Raw genomic sequence first — 15,398 nt, 5'->3', positions numbered from 1 at the left:
ACACCGAGGTGAAGCCACATGAAGTTGTTCCGGGGGACCTCGTCTTTATCAGGAACTTCGACAGGAGAAGTCCGCTGGAGCCCCGCTGGCAAGCACCGAAACTAGTACTTTTGACCACAAGGACAGCGATAAAAGTCGAGGGCCGCAAGGGCTGGCTCCACTCGAGTCATATAAAAAAATACCATGGACTACCGCCAGATCTAGCCTCCCAGCCCGGCCCTCCTCCACAGACTGACTCAAAACTCCCCCTGGTCGAGAAAACTTCTTCTCAAGAATATAAATTAAAATTGAGGTCTAGCAAGTCAGACAGTTTAATTGTTTAAGTCCTCCCCTAGGTGAATTGGTTAGACGAGTTTCTGACATGTATCCCCTAGACCCCAACAGAGAGAGAGATAGACAGAAACAGCTCAAGAAACGTGAATATTGCAAATCACTTCGCAGTCACTGCATTGTGACACTATTGATTATGTTTTTTCTAAGTCTTTTGATTATTGCTGCAAGTATACTGTTACATGTATATTATCCTATTTTCAAGCGTGCACATTCTCCCTTCAATGTCACTGCCGAGCACTCTTTCAGTGAACTGCCCCCGCATGAATTATCTTACCGACTTGCGCTGCACAACAACACATTCATTAGTATGTTACATCATTCCCATCAGACCAGCAATGCTACCAATTGTTGGATATGTGGCAGACTCCCTCCCTATCAGAAATACAAGGGAGTTCTGCCCCTCTTTCCGTACCCGTTCACACACAATGGTTCCTGTGGTGCATGGTTTAGTTTAATGAACTCTCTAGATTCCAATTCCGTAGTTTACCAGGGCAACTGGGTATGGGGAAATCTGAACACAGTTCTGCATAAAGTATGTTTCCCTGACAAGGAGGGTCTTCCAAAAAGGACAGGGACTGATCTAGAAAATGAAGTATATGGATTAGGTAACTTTACACTTAACCTCATGATTCTGAATGTTGAATCCGAAACCGAACCAGTCTTGCCCGCTATGTCCGTACTACCAGTCAAAGGTGAATTATGTGTCAGAAAGAATGGTTCAGTACACCTGGGTCATAGTAAATGTACTACTGTGATCGAATTCAGTGATAAGGGCAAGTCTACATTTAAAGCTTCTCGTCATTCCTACTTCATTTGTGGTCATACCGCATATATACGCTTACCTCTAGATTGGGATGGCACCTGTTACATTGCATTCCTTCTGCCACCTGTTTTCCTAGCCCCTCCTGATTATCATAGGGACACCCATCTAGTACACAATAGACCACAGAGAGATCTCCCGATTGTCGACTACACTGAAACGGCATGGGAACAATATACAGACTTCAATAAAGGTTTCTTTCCCTACTTAGGTGCTGTCTTTAATAGCAAACTGATACGAAAATTAACCAGAACCCTTGAAGCAGTAGTGAATGAAACTACTCCCGCCCTAGGTAACTTAACGGAGGAGCAGTCTGCTGTGCGGATTGTTGTTCTTCAAAATCGTCTCGTCCTTGACGTCATCCTAGCCGATAGGGGCGTAGCTTGTAGAGTCATCGGATCGAGCTGCTGTGTTTTCATTCCAGAAAACGCGCCATCAGTATACAGAGCCATAACCCGTCTTCACAAGATTGCAAGTCAGATACACCAGAATCCAGGCACCTGGACTTGGTCCGGTTGGTTCTGGAGCGTGTTGTCAGCCTGGGGATGGAAGGTCCTATCTTTCCTAGGTATTGCCCTTCTCATAGTATTCAGTTGCTGCCTATGTCTGCAATGTGGGCCAGCGATTTGCGGCTTGTGCGCCACATCATGTATTCCTCATTCAAGTCCTCATTCAAAACACCGTAAGAAGAAAGAAGAGCAAATGATGTTAAATGAACAGATTGATAGATTAATGAGGATTGATATATCATGAAGGGTCCGTAGGGGACAAGGAGGGAATGAGGTAATATGAATTTTCATGGTCAATTGTGTCCCCTATCGTAGACCCCAACGGCTCCATGTACGTGCTTTAAGTACATGTATGTTCCCTCCACTTCCAGCTATGAAGACGCAAATACATTTGCGTCCAACGTTAACATGTCCTCTTTCAGATCCACCATGAATGGGTCGGATATTCGGTTCCTAAGTGTGCCTTGCCAACGTCTTTACATGGTGCATTTTCATGTTTTACTCGCTCTGGTGAGTTAGGCCCTGATTCCTGCCATCGAGCCCTTTCTGCCTTCTGTTTCTGAAACCTACAGTCTGCTGTTTCCTGACCTCTACCTTACTCCCTGTGTGGCGAGCGGTGCCTGGCTCGGCCTGCTTGCCTGCCAAGACTGTATTCAGCCTTCAAGTTATCTGCTCCGCTCCTCGAAAATACATTCCTGTCTAGTAGTTTAGGAAAACATCCTTCCCAGCTGCAGAGCAAAGGGCCCGGCCTCACTGTCTCCATGCAAGTAATTCATAGCTCCCGTTACCATGGTAGGCCCATGGCCCTCGCATCTCATGTAGACACGTAGTCGCATATGCATGCACTAGCAGTCAGTATAGAATAGCCTCTGCCCGAGAGACCTTTCCTTCTAGATAATACAGTTCCTCAAACACAAGATATTAGATATGATTTGGGATTAGGTTGTTCTGACACCCCAGACTTCCGTCTCCTCATGTAGGGCTAAATGTCAAGTCCCCTTCACCCTCCAGTTCCACGTCAATTACACGTCATGCTGCTGCGCGCGCATCCCTGCCATGTATTTCTGCTGACCCTGCAGGATTCTCCTATGGATCCACCCACCTGTGATACGTTTCAAGTGACGTTGTCTAGCACACACCTCCGTGTACGCCCTCATGCACACCTTCTGTTACGTACATGTGTTCTTATCTCGTTTCTCTCAGCTGTTACGCCTTCTGCATCTATCTCTACTGTAATGCATTGACTATATATATGATGTTCTGTTAATAAAACATTGTACATGTCCATGTCCATTCCCTTCCTGAACCCTTGTGGTGATGGAACATGATACCTGGTTCGAACCAATTCCTTTTTAAGGAATAAAACCCTTACAAAACTCAAATGCCACGGATTCTGCCTCTTATTTTTGACTGAGTTATTCTTATTGAACTTTACCGCATAAATTAAGTATAGGTAATTAAAATTTACCACACTTTGTTGTGCTTGAGTCAAATTTGAATTCAAACAAGCTTTGGTTGTATGATGTTACAACACATGCTTTTACCCCACATGCTGTTACAACGCAATTTTTTACCCCGACTTGCTTTTGGGGGTGCTGTGGAGTTTTGTATAGTATAATTTACTATTCCAACTCCAGTCTGTGCAACAGTAGGGAAGGTGTTGGAGTTAAATCCAACACCTTATACCCCCTACATCAAGCCATTTTTGTTGTAATGGCATGCGGGTTATAAGCATGCGTTGTAATGCATGCGTTGTAACCAGGGCTTTAAGTGGGATGAAAAAAGTGGGGGGTCTCACAAAGGGGCGTGGTCAATGTAATTAAGGGCGTGGCTTAAAAACACATAAGCTAAAAATCTGTGCTTAGCACAGTGTGCCGCCCGACTTGTATTTTGCTGTTCCAGTCATTGCGTCCAGATATGTGATACAAGTCACATCATACCTACAAGTCAGGACTATTGGCTTTGTCAATGGTTGCTAGTTGCATAAGATAAATAAGCAGCAACTATGGCTTGTATATAATATTGAAAACACTTCTACTTAAAGCCCTGGTGGTGACACCATGACAATGTTGCTGCTCCTGAGATTCAAAAAGAGAAGGGAAATCCAGAGAGACAATTACTCTCTTAAAAGGATTTCCCTTCCCTTACAACCCTCACCAGGCGCACATCGATGTGCCTGCTGTCACTACGCTCTGGAGAAAAAAACGGACTGCCTGTGCCAGGGCACAAAACAGAGCCGGATGGAGACCCGTTTCGAGGCCCCCTTAAAAAAGCTGCCGGTGCTCAGACCCAGTGAGACCCGGCCCACTTAAAGCCCTGGTTGTAACGTTTATTTCTCTGCTGCAAGGGGGCCCATTGCACAAAAGGATCCTATGTAATAATAAATGTTAAGTCCTGACAAAAGCCTCTGACCGATAGGGCACTCGGAAGGCTGAAACATGATGACCTGGCACTTTAACAGATAGAGGTGAGATATTCATATTTCCCTCTTCACATCTACTATTTGTTTTAATCAGACCACTATCCTTGATCTCTTGAATAAATAATTTTTTTAAGGTAGGAGGTATTTTTAACAACTCTTTCATTCTTAGCATGGTGGATCCCAAAAGGTCTCAGATTCAAGACAACCCCTCCTGGTGGAGGATAAGACCGTATGATGTGACGATCAGTGACTTAGTGCACCAACAGAAAATATAGCTTTGGTGGACCAACACTGTTGAGAGTCTCACAACAATTTTGGAGTTACCCTTTCTGCTCCTACACGTCTCTTCCACTCTTCTTGGTAGTGTCTTAGATGTGCCACTGCTACCATCAGTGTATTTCTGAACACTCTTGGAGATGGGTTGAAGTTTGAATTGGCAATGTACTCTTTCATTAAAAATCTAAAATATTTGTGATGCGTAGGATGCATCTGGATATGAAAATACACATCCTTTTTTTACTATAAATATTTTGATTTAGGGATAGTTTATCAAAGCATAGTACAGTTATAAATTATTACACCGTCTCACATTTCCACATGATTAAAATGGTAAAAAACATATACAAACAAAGAGGCAAAGTTTAATTATTGCATGATTCAGATCCAAAGTCATGTACAGCATTTCTTAAACCATATTGTTGTGTACCGAGCATAAAAACCTACCAAGTGTAGAATTCATTGGCAATTCCATATCCTCTTAGCAAACTAGCTCATAATACAGATTTTCCCATAGTTTCACAAACTTCCTATATGTCCCCGATCTTAGACTATATTTCCTTTCACATTCCTTAATCCTATTTAATTTACAAAGTAGTTGCTGGAAGGACGGGATATCATTAGATCGCCGTCTTTCAAGGATCAATGACCGAGCTACCAGGACCAGAATATATATTTGGTTTTTTTTTGCACTAGATCTATACTACTATTATAAAGAGAGAACTGGCACCTTTTGGCCAGGTAAACTCGGGAACCACAGCACCAATCTACACACCCGATACATCTATGAAAATGTCAGGGTGTGTAGTAGGACATAGGCGATATAAATAAAAAAAAAAAAGTAAATTAAAAAAATTACGTTTGTAAAAAAAGTAGTCCCCTGAAAGTAGCGCCGGCCGGGACCTAGCGCTGGCCGTGACGCGACGACGTTGGTGCTTTCCGGTGCTTAGCACCGGCACTTATTTCCTGGGACGGGTCTTCAGGCAATATCCACTCACTAAGCTTCCCTCTGTCTCCCCAGTGAAGCGCTGATGTGGGGCGGTAAATAAAATCCATGCCGACACTTTTTTCCTACGGCCGGGTCTTCAGGCAATATCCATTCACTGAGCAGCTTCCCCCTGTCTCCCCAATGAAGAGCTAATTTGGCGCGGTAAATAAAATCCATGCCTGTCTCGATTCATTGCCAGCTTGCTTTGTCCGTAAAATATTTAAATTTGGACGTCCCGGCCTCCGGACCTATCATGAGGCACACGTACATACGTACACGCACAAAGAAGCCACTTTGACCCTGAAGCGGAAGTGGTACGCTCAGGACGGCTCTCACTGCAAACACTGGCCTGTAGCCTTTTTATTCTCTTCACGAGCGCTCCAAGCACTCCGTGCTATTCAGTGGAAGAAGTGTCCTTTTTCGGGTTGGTGAGCGTCGGAGTGTGAGCAGCATTAAAAGTGCACTGCATGCTGCATTTAAATAGTCGAGTAGGCCGTTGTATATGCCATTTATGCTTTCCATAAATCAGATTACGTGTAGCACTTTTGCTTCTTGTACAGTAGTTATTTATAAAGCCTCGTCTCATGCCAGTAGTTCGTAACCTTTTTTGAAAACTAGTAGAAAGCTGTCCGGTCGCTTTTACTGAAAATGTTTCTAAACAATTTCTAGACGTTTGTGTAGCCTGCGTGTTTATACACTGATTTTGAGAGCACTGGAAAGGGGTGACATGGAGTGCTAAGAGTTATTTATTTTGTTTTGGGAGTGGAGCAAAAGCAAAACGCATTCAACTCTCAAAAGGCAGGCTGGTGCCATATGCACTTAACTAAAACAAAGTATTTCTTATTGGCACGAATTTCTGCTGACCAAAGGGTGCTGTTTTTCTCTACTATATAATAAAGAGAGAGCCCAAACCTTTGAGGGGGGGGGGGGTGATCTCAGCACCAATCACAACACCCAATACAGTGTTGGAAAGGGCAGTTACAGCAGAAGGACATAGGCTATGCAGACGCCCACCATATACATTTAAAAGGTAAAAGAACCGTGCCAGCAAAGTAGTCCCTTGTGGGCGTGTCTGCGTTGTGCTGTGGGCGTGTGCTGGGGGTGTGACAAACACTGGGGGCGTGAGGTACATTCCGCCCTTCATGCCATGTCTCATATCGTGTGCTGTGGGCATGTACTGGGGGTGTGGGCATGTGCGGGGCGCGGGATAACGGAAAAAAAAGCGAGCGTTGTGCCCAATATTTCATTGTTTTTTCTACCCAGGTTCGGTTCATTCCAGCTCCGGGTGTCCACCCTGCTCCCTTTAAATACCCCGGCACCCCATAATCATAATCCACCCGTACTCCTTAAAATACCCCAACACCCTTAAACACTAACCCATCTTAACCCTATAAATATAACCTGTACCCCAAAACCCAAACCTATCCCTAAACCCTAAAAATACCCCTGTACCCCAAAACCCAAACCTAGCCCTGAACCCTATAAATACCACTGTCCCTCAAAACCCAAACCTACCCCTGAACCCTAAAAATACCCCTGTACCCCAATATCCCAACCTAGCCCTGAACCCTAAAAATATCCCTGTACGCCAAAACCCAAACCTACCCCTGAACCCTAAAATACCCCTGTACCCCAAAACCCAAACCTACCCCTGAACCCTTAAAATACCCCTGTACCCCAAAACCCAAACCTACCCCTGAACCCTAAAAATACCCCTGTCCCCAAAACCCAAACCTAGCCCTGAACCATAAAAATACCCCTGTACCCCAAAACCCAAACCTACTCCTGAACCCTGAAATACCACTGTACCCCAAAACCCAAAACTAGCCTGAACCCTAAAAAAACCCCTGTACCCCAAAACCCAAACCTAGCCCTGAACCCTTAAAATACTACTGTACCCCAAAACCCAAACCTACCTCTGAACCCTAAAAATACCCCTATACCCCAAAACCCAAACCTAGCCCTGAACCCTAAAAATACCCCTGTACCCCAAAACCCATACTTATCCCTAAACCCTAAAACTACCCCTGTACTCCATAACCCAAAACTTTATCTGAACCCTTAAAATACCCAAACACCCCAAAACATATACCTCAGTACCTCAAAACATGTACCCCTATACCCATACTTACCTTATCCAAACATAAAAAAACATGCTTTTACCATTCATGCATTTACAACGAATTTCGTTGTAAATGTATGGGTGGTAAAAGCATATAAAATTTAATGCCATGCGTTATAATGGCATTGCGGAGTCATGGTACTTTCGTAATGAAAGTACGCGGAGTAATGGTATGCGGAAAGAAAGTTACGGAATAATGGGTGTTTACCCTCCCCGGTATGTACATTGGTGGCACGGCGCCCACATCTCCAGCAACATACTCATATTTTTTCACCACCGATTTGAAAAAGGCACAGGTCTCTTTCATTGATGGGCAGCACCGACATATACTTTTAGACACACCTCCCGCCACAAGTTCTACAATTGCGAACTTTAGAGCTGGGGAGCTATGTTCGAATCTTGGCATCAGCTCAACATTCTGTGATTCTAGGCAAATCGCTTTGTCTCCCCGTGCCTACCACAAATTAATGTGTTCTTCTGTAATGTAAATTGTGCTCATGCCATGTTGTCGAGGTCGCGATATATAATATTGCAAGGAAAAATAAAGTAGGGAAACTCGAGTTCACACACTACTGAACGAGCACTCTTAAGTACATCAGCAGTGCACTGTGAATCGGAGCGTTTCACAGGCCTGTCACAGATAAGAAATGCTATCAAAACGAAATCCTACAAAACAATATACTACTGGCCAGCAGCAATTCATACCCGGACAACGTCGGGACGGGCTGCTAGTTAGCTAATAAATCGGGTGAGTATCCTAGCACAACAGTCTGGGTGTCTAGCATCTGCTCAACTTTCAATCTGTTAAAACAGTACTGATTAATTGCTCCCTAAAATCCATTTAGCTTTGGGCATTCCCAGATGATATGTGTCCACTTTCCTCGTCCCTCCATATTGCTGCGGAAGCAGTTTACAGAAATCTGAGGATTTATTTAATGCAGAAAATCTGGCTTTCGATATAAGAGCCACTTGGTATAATATTGCATTCGTCCAAGATTGGACGCTTTCAATAAAGAGTAATTAAACGCACTAATCTGATTCCAGGCCAAGGTAGATATCTGTAGCCATTTTCTCTGCACTTTCAGATACAGTTTACCTGCCACCTGGACTTGTAGGAGAGCAGCCCTGCCGCTGATCGTTTTGCGTTTTTTAGGGTTGAACATTTGCCTCGCTAGCTCGCTAATCTCATTAATGTGTATGAGATTGAGTTCCTGCAGAAAATGTCTAATCCTAATGAAGGACCATAGAAGAGTTATAGTATTAAGTTCAATGCACAGTTCTATTTCGGTCCAGGTGTTCCATTTCCCATTTAAAAAATCCCCTATTCACTGGAGATCACTGCCACTGTCGCTGGTGGGCCGTGCGGCCCTCTTTAAGATGTAGGCCCTTCTGCGATTTTGTACATTCTCCAGAATTGCTTGCACGGGTTCCGGACATGTACTTTGTTGCAGTAGAAGGGGAGATACGCACACTGCTCTGGGATGGTAAGGCCCCGAGGATTGCGCTTCAGAAATTAACGAAAGGATGGTATGATGGAGGCATCGCGTTGCCGGATATACGGCTGTACTATAGGGCCTCGCAACTGGTGACTGTTAATAGGTGGCGATAAGCCCCGCCGGATGACCCGGCCTGTGGCCTGGACAGATATCAGATGGGTTGCTCTGGGTATCTTGGGGCTCTCTACTCCCACAACAGGAAGCAGCACTATATAGGACCCACTAATCATACGGTACAGATCTGGAAATTAGCTCAGTCCCGTTTTGGCTGGGCGGGGGTGCTTACTAAAGTGACACCATTGTAGTCAGTCAGTCAGTCAGGATATCTTTATTCGACTTATTACAAGTCATACAAAGAAACAAAAAGACAATAAAACATGACATAGGATACATACGTACATACATAACCCAGCGTTATCCTAAAAACATCAAAACTACATACGCATTTAAAATACTATATACAAGATTAAGAAGATACAAATACAAATCATTTCAGAAAAAAACCCATAATAACCCTTAAAAAATTGCTAAGGCGAAATTTGACCAGCAGCTTTCACCCTAGCTGCGGCCACTAAAAAATTAGCAATGCAGAAGGTAGTGCGAGGATCTGTCAAAAGCTGTAAATGAAGCAATGCTGGGCGTACCTGTGTAAAACCCGCTTCTTTTAGGATAGGGAGCAAGTATTTTTTCCTCTGCTCATGAAAGAAGCTGCAAAACATGACAAAGTGCATTGTGTCCTGCACCGAAAAGTCATCACAACTACAGGGTGGGGCTTGGTCTGGCTTCTGCCAACCCTTGAATGAACCTAGGTAGTAGTGTATCAGGTTAAACCTAAACTTGGTTAATAGGAACCTATGATAAGGGAAAGTAACAAAACTGAGATAAGGTGCGAGGGAGGGGGCACTAACCAAAAGGTTATGTGACCTAACTGAGGGCTTCAGTAGTTCAACATCCTCGCGTCGCGCTTCCTTACTTTCCCTAAATGTCTTTTTTATGTAACCTATGTCCAAAGCCCTGATTTTATCTGGGCATGAAAAGAGTTCAGGGCGACCCAGGTCAGTGAATGATTTGATTAGATAGGCCATCCATGGAATACTACTATGTTTATCTAAAGATAAAACATCTTTCAGTATTTTGTGATTTAATGGGAGGTCTTCATTCAACCACATTTTCAGCCATAGGATCAGGGGCGCTAAGCTCAATAAATCTGACAAATACGGTAAACCCACCTCTTGATGTATTGAATAGGTTGGGGTAGACTGGGGTACAGAGAGAAGGGATCTAATAAATCTATTTTCCGCTCTCTGGATAGGGTCAAGGTTAACATAGCCCCACAAAGGTGAACCATATAGTGCGATGGCCACTGGCTTGCACTTATAGATCTTTAGAAGGGCTTCCATGGGCCTAGCTCCCAACTTGCCTGCAAAACCCAGGATTGCTGAAGAAGATCTAGTTACCGCCAACTTTTTAGCTCTTATCTGTGGCCCCCATGTTCCCTTTTGGTCAAACAGTACACCCAAATAGGGGAATGTGGTTACCTTTGCGACAGGGACCCCTCTGCAAAAGAATGATTTATGCCTTTTTTTGGTACACTCACGCCCCATTACCATCGTGTGAGATTTGGAGACATTAACCTTCAAATCCAAGTTATCCATAAAAGTGCCAAAGGCATCCAAAAGAATCTGAAGACCAACACCAGTGCGGGCGATCAACACGGCGTCATCCGCGTACAGGAGTGCCGGAATTTGTACATCTCCTGCGCGTGGAACGTCCGCGTCCTGGCCACGCAGGTGTGCCCCCAGGCCATTACTATAGATGGTAAAAAGCGTGGGGGCTAAGATGCAGCCTTGCCGTACCCCCTTTAGGGATTTAAACAGTGGGGTACATCTACCATTGTTTGACACTCGTACGGCTGCAAACAGCTCCTGATGCATGGTGGCCATAAATGAGACCAAGGCCTCATCGATGCCCAGCTCCAACAAGATCGCCCACAGTTTTGACCTATTAACAAGGTCGAACGCCGATGAGAGGTCCATAAAAGCAAGAAACACAGAACCCTCCTTGGCCACCGTATACTTGGAGATGAGTAAGTGCAGGTTAATACATTGTTCAATAGTTCCTTTTCTCTCTCTAAAACCATATTGCAGATCAGATAGCCCACCACAACCCTCAATGTTCTCCCTCAGTCTGGCTAAAAGAACTCTACCCAATATTTTTATGGTCGAGTCCAAAAGGGATATGGGCCTGTAGAATGCGGGATCGTCCCTCCGTCCTTTGTTTTTGAAAATGGGGACGATCGTGGATATGGCCCATGAGGCGGGGGCTGGATTGCCGTTGACTGCATTAAACACATTTGACATAACCTCGGCCCATAGTTTAGGTGAAAACATGAAAAAGTCAGCAGGGACTCCGTCCGGACCAGGTGCCTTGTGTTTGGTGGTTGCCAGGAGTGCTTTTTCCACTTCTTGCGGATTAAAGGTGATAGGATGTACGTGGTTGTTGGGCAATTGACCCCTATTAGGACCTTCATCATCGGCGCCCCCATATACGTTTTTGAAAAAAGACAACCATGTATCGTCGGTAATCACGCAGTCCAAGGGTACATTATTATCTTCCGAGAATAGGGGCTGTTTCATGATCTCCCAAAATCTCCTACTGTCCTTCAGTACTGCCGCCGAAAGGAGATTGTCCCATGTTTCGCGTTTAATGGTGTCTTTGCGTTTTTTTATGGCCGCTTTATAAATCTTCCTTTTTCTTGAAATGTCAGCTTTAGCCCTGGGAACAGATTTTAGTGCCGCCAGCAGTTCTCTGTGTGCTTTCGAACATACATGGTCAAACCAACGCTTATGACCTTGAGCTCCCGGGGTGGGTTTGGCCAGGAGATCCTTGGAGACCTGAACGCATATTGCCTCGTAAGCTGCTACTATAGTATGCCCTTGAGTGCCCGGGTTTCTACAAAGCTCAACTTGAGCTTTGATTTTAGGGAAGCACATCTTATTCCTTACCGAATCTTGGACTAAAGACACCTCTAACCCGGACATCCACATAGCCACCCCCCCGGACTATCGTTTCCTGGGTGTGAACCGTGAGGGTAAAACAGGAGGTGGATTGGCCATCCTGTTCAAATCCCATCTAAATATTACTATTAAAAAAATTACTAACATTGGACTGATCGAAGCTATGTATTTTTCTATCGCTGACTCAGCGGCAGTCTTCCTAACAGGTATCTTAGTCTATAATCCCCCTAAAGCATCTCCTTCCTCCTTATCACAATTGGTGCACATCATCACTGACTTGTCTCTCAAGCACCCACACTTTATGGTATTAGGAGATTTTAACCTTCATGTGGATGATCCCACCTGCACCCAAGCCACTCGCTTCCTCGACTCTCTTCAGAGCCTGAGCCTGACACAACTAATCCATGGTCCTACGCACGTGGTGGGCCACACATTGGACCTTATATTCTCGAACCTGCCAGGGACCATCATCCATCCTTCCCTTCCCCTCACTTGGTCCGATCACTACCTGCTCGCGGTTGATATCTCACTTCCTCAGGCAGCCACCTCGGTAGTACCGGGATCTGACCTCAGAAGAAAATGGCACAAGATCACCTGTACTGCTCTAGAATCGATATTTAGCTGCCCTTTAGAGTCCGAACTGGAAAATGTTGATGACTGTGTCACCAAGTTTAATATGACCTTATCGGCTGCAATTGATGAAATTGCCCCGCTTCTACTTGTGTCATCGGCAAGATCCCGCCCCTCTGCTCCCTGGTTTTCAGCCGCGCTACGTAAAGAAAAAAGTCACTGCAAACAATTAGAACGTAGCTGGAGACGAACTTATGATACTGAGGCAAAAACTATCTATAAAACAGCCCTTAAGAAATTCACTAAACTAAAAAAACTGGCCATGAAAGAGTTTTTTGCCTCACAAATTAAAGATGCAGACAATTCAGCTAAGATGCTGTTTAAAATTGTTAAAGATTTTGTAAAACCCCCAGCTATGACATCTAACAATCTAGCCAACCAGTCTCTTTGCAATGGACTATCGGATTTCTTTGAAGAAAAAATTGAAAAAATTGCATCCTCCTTTCCTCCAGCTGGAGCACCTGACCTTCACCTTCCCCCGGTTTCTAACAACTATGATTCTGCTCCCTCACTATTAGCATTCAAGGATCTCACTCCTAACTTTGCACTTACATTACTTTTACAGTGCAAATCTGGCTCCCCTTTGGACCCGGTTCCCCCTAAAATCATGAGCGAACTCACGACCTTACTGTTAGAGCCACTCACTTCCATTTGGAACGCCTCTTTACAACGAGGCCAATTCCCCTCTGCCTGGAAGGAAGCACTGCTGGTGCCTATCCTAAAGAAATCTGATGCTGACCCTACACAATTCAGTAATTATCGGCCCATTTCTCTCCTTCCGAAACCCGCGAATTACAACTGGCAGAATACCTAGAGACTAACTCTCTTCTTCATGACTCCCAGTCCGGTTTCCGTGCTGGATTCAGTACGGAGACCGCATTGCTAGAGGTATCGGAGACTGTGCGAGAGTGTGTGGATAAGGGCGAGGAGGCCATGTTGGTCCTCCTCGACCTATCCGCCGCATTCGATACGGTGTCCCACAAAATTCTTCTAGACCGACTGGAGCATATAGGACTGGGCGGCCCCGCCCTGTCGTGGATCAGGTCCTTTCTCCAAGGACGATTTCAGAGGGTTCTGCTCAGACCGTTTAAATCAGGATGCAAACCTCTTGTACGTGGAGTACCACAAGGCTCAGCGTTGAGTCCTCTGGTTTTTAATGTCTACCTAGCCCCGTTGGCTAAGGTGGTGGAGGCATGCGGAGTCAGAGTGGTCTCTTATGCTGATATTTTCTTTTAGAGACCACTCTGACTCCAGCCTTTCCAGTTTCCGCCACTGTCTTGGCGAAATCTGCTCTTGGATGTCCTCGAACCACCTGCGACTTAACACAGACAAGACAGAGGTTTTGTTCTTTAATCAAAAAATGATCATTCCACCTTCATTATGGTGGCCTACGGTACTCAATCCCCCCCCTACCCCGGTTCACTCTGCCCGCAATCTGGGGTTTATATTTGATGATACACTCTCCTGCAGCCCTCAAATTAATAAGGTTACTGCGGCCTGCTATGGTAAACTAAAAATGATGAGAAAGATCTTTCCATTTCTGCCTAAGGAGGCACGCAGAACAGTAACTCAGGCATTAATCACCTCCCATCTGGATTATGCCAACAGCCTATATGCTGGGGCCCCTCTATACCAAATTGAACGCCTACAAGTAGTTCAAAATGCTGCTGCAAGACTGATTGGCAATATCCCATACAGACACCCCATATCAGCGTTTCGCAAAGAACTCCATTGGCTTCCCATAGCCAACCGCATTAAATTTAAAACGCTCACTCTTGCTTTTCGAGCTCTGAACGGAACTGGCCCAGATTATTTAAAAAAGAGATTGAGATTGTCCCACTCAGTCAGAGACCTTCGCTCTAACAACCTTCGTCTCATGCAGGTGCCAAGATTCCGTCGCACAAGAACTGGTGGCCGAGCCTTTGCTGTTCTTGCTGCCAAACATTGGAACTGCTTACCGATCGATCTCAGACTTGCCCCATCCGAAGCTCTGTTTCGCAGTCGCCTGAAAACCTGGTTATTCTCATCTATCTAGATTGCTCTTTCTCCTCCTGCTGACAGATCTAGCGCCGGGACACCCCCATTGGGGGTAGCCGCGCGCTTTACAAAATTCGTAAATAAATAAAATAAATAAATAAAATGCCTAATGAGACAAAAATATAGTCAATCACTGTGCCATGTTGGGTGCCAGTAAAGGTTGGGTTTCTCAGGCCGCAGTCAGGTTCATTTAAATCAAAGTTGGCCAGGAGTTCCTCAAGCTCCTGCCCCTCTGTAGAATGTTCGAAGTGAGGTCCATGTAGGGCTGCGTCGTCAACCTCTTTTACATCGCTACCCTTGCAAGGTAATTCACATAAATGGATATTAAAATCGCCTAATAAAATCAGCTCAAAAACTAAGTTGATATCCTGTAGTACTGTGTTTAAAATATTATCTAGACTAGCGATATTACGACCATTGTATTCACTATTCCCAGAGTTGTAAAAATTAACATATAGTGTCCTACAGTCTTTGCTGATCACCCTTTCGACCATTAGAATATTATCGGAATCAGAACTGATCTGCCTATAGCTGCCTTTTAGAGCCAATGAAAACAAAATCACCAAGCCCCCTTTAGCTCTGCCCGCTCTACTAGGGACTGCAGGTTTAGTAAAACTGGTGAACCCGTCCGACCAGAGGTTGTTAGATATGTCCCAAGTTTCTTGTAGGGCGATGATATGATATTTAGAAATGAAGCTTAGCCATGCGTGGTCCTGACGTTTGGCGTTTAGGCCCGCCACGTTCCAAT

The sequence above is a fragment of the Lissotriton vulgaris genome, chromosome 5 (genome assembly GCF_964263255.1).
Source record: "Lissotriton vulgaris chromosome 5, aLisVul1.2, whole genome shotgun sequence".
In the NCBI taxonomy this organism is placed as follows: Eukaryota; Metazoa; Chordata; class Amphibia; order Caudata; family Salamandridae; genus Lissotriton; species Lissotriton vulgaris.
The sequence above is the reverse complement of the archived record's forward strand: the minus strand, read 5'-3'. Positions refer to the sequence as shown.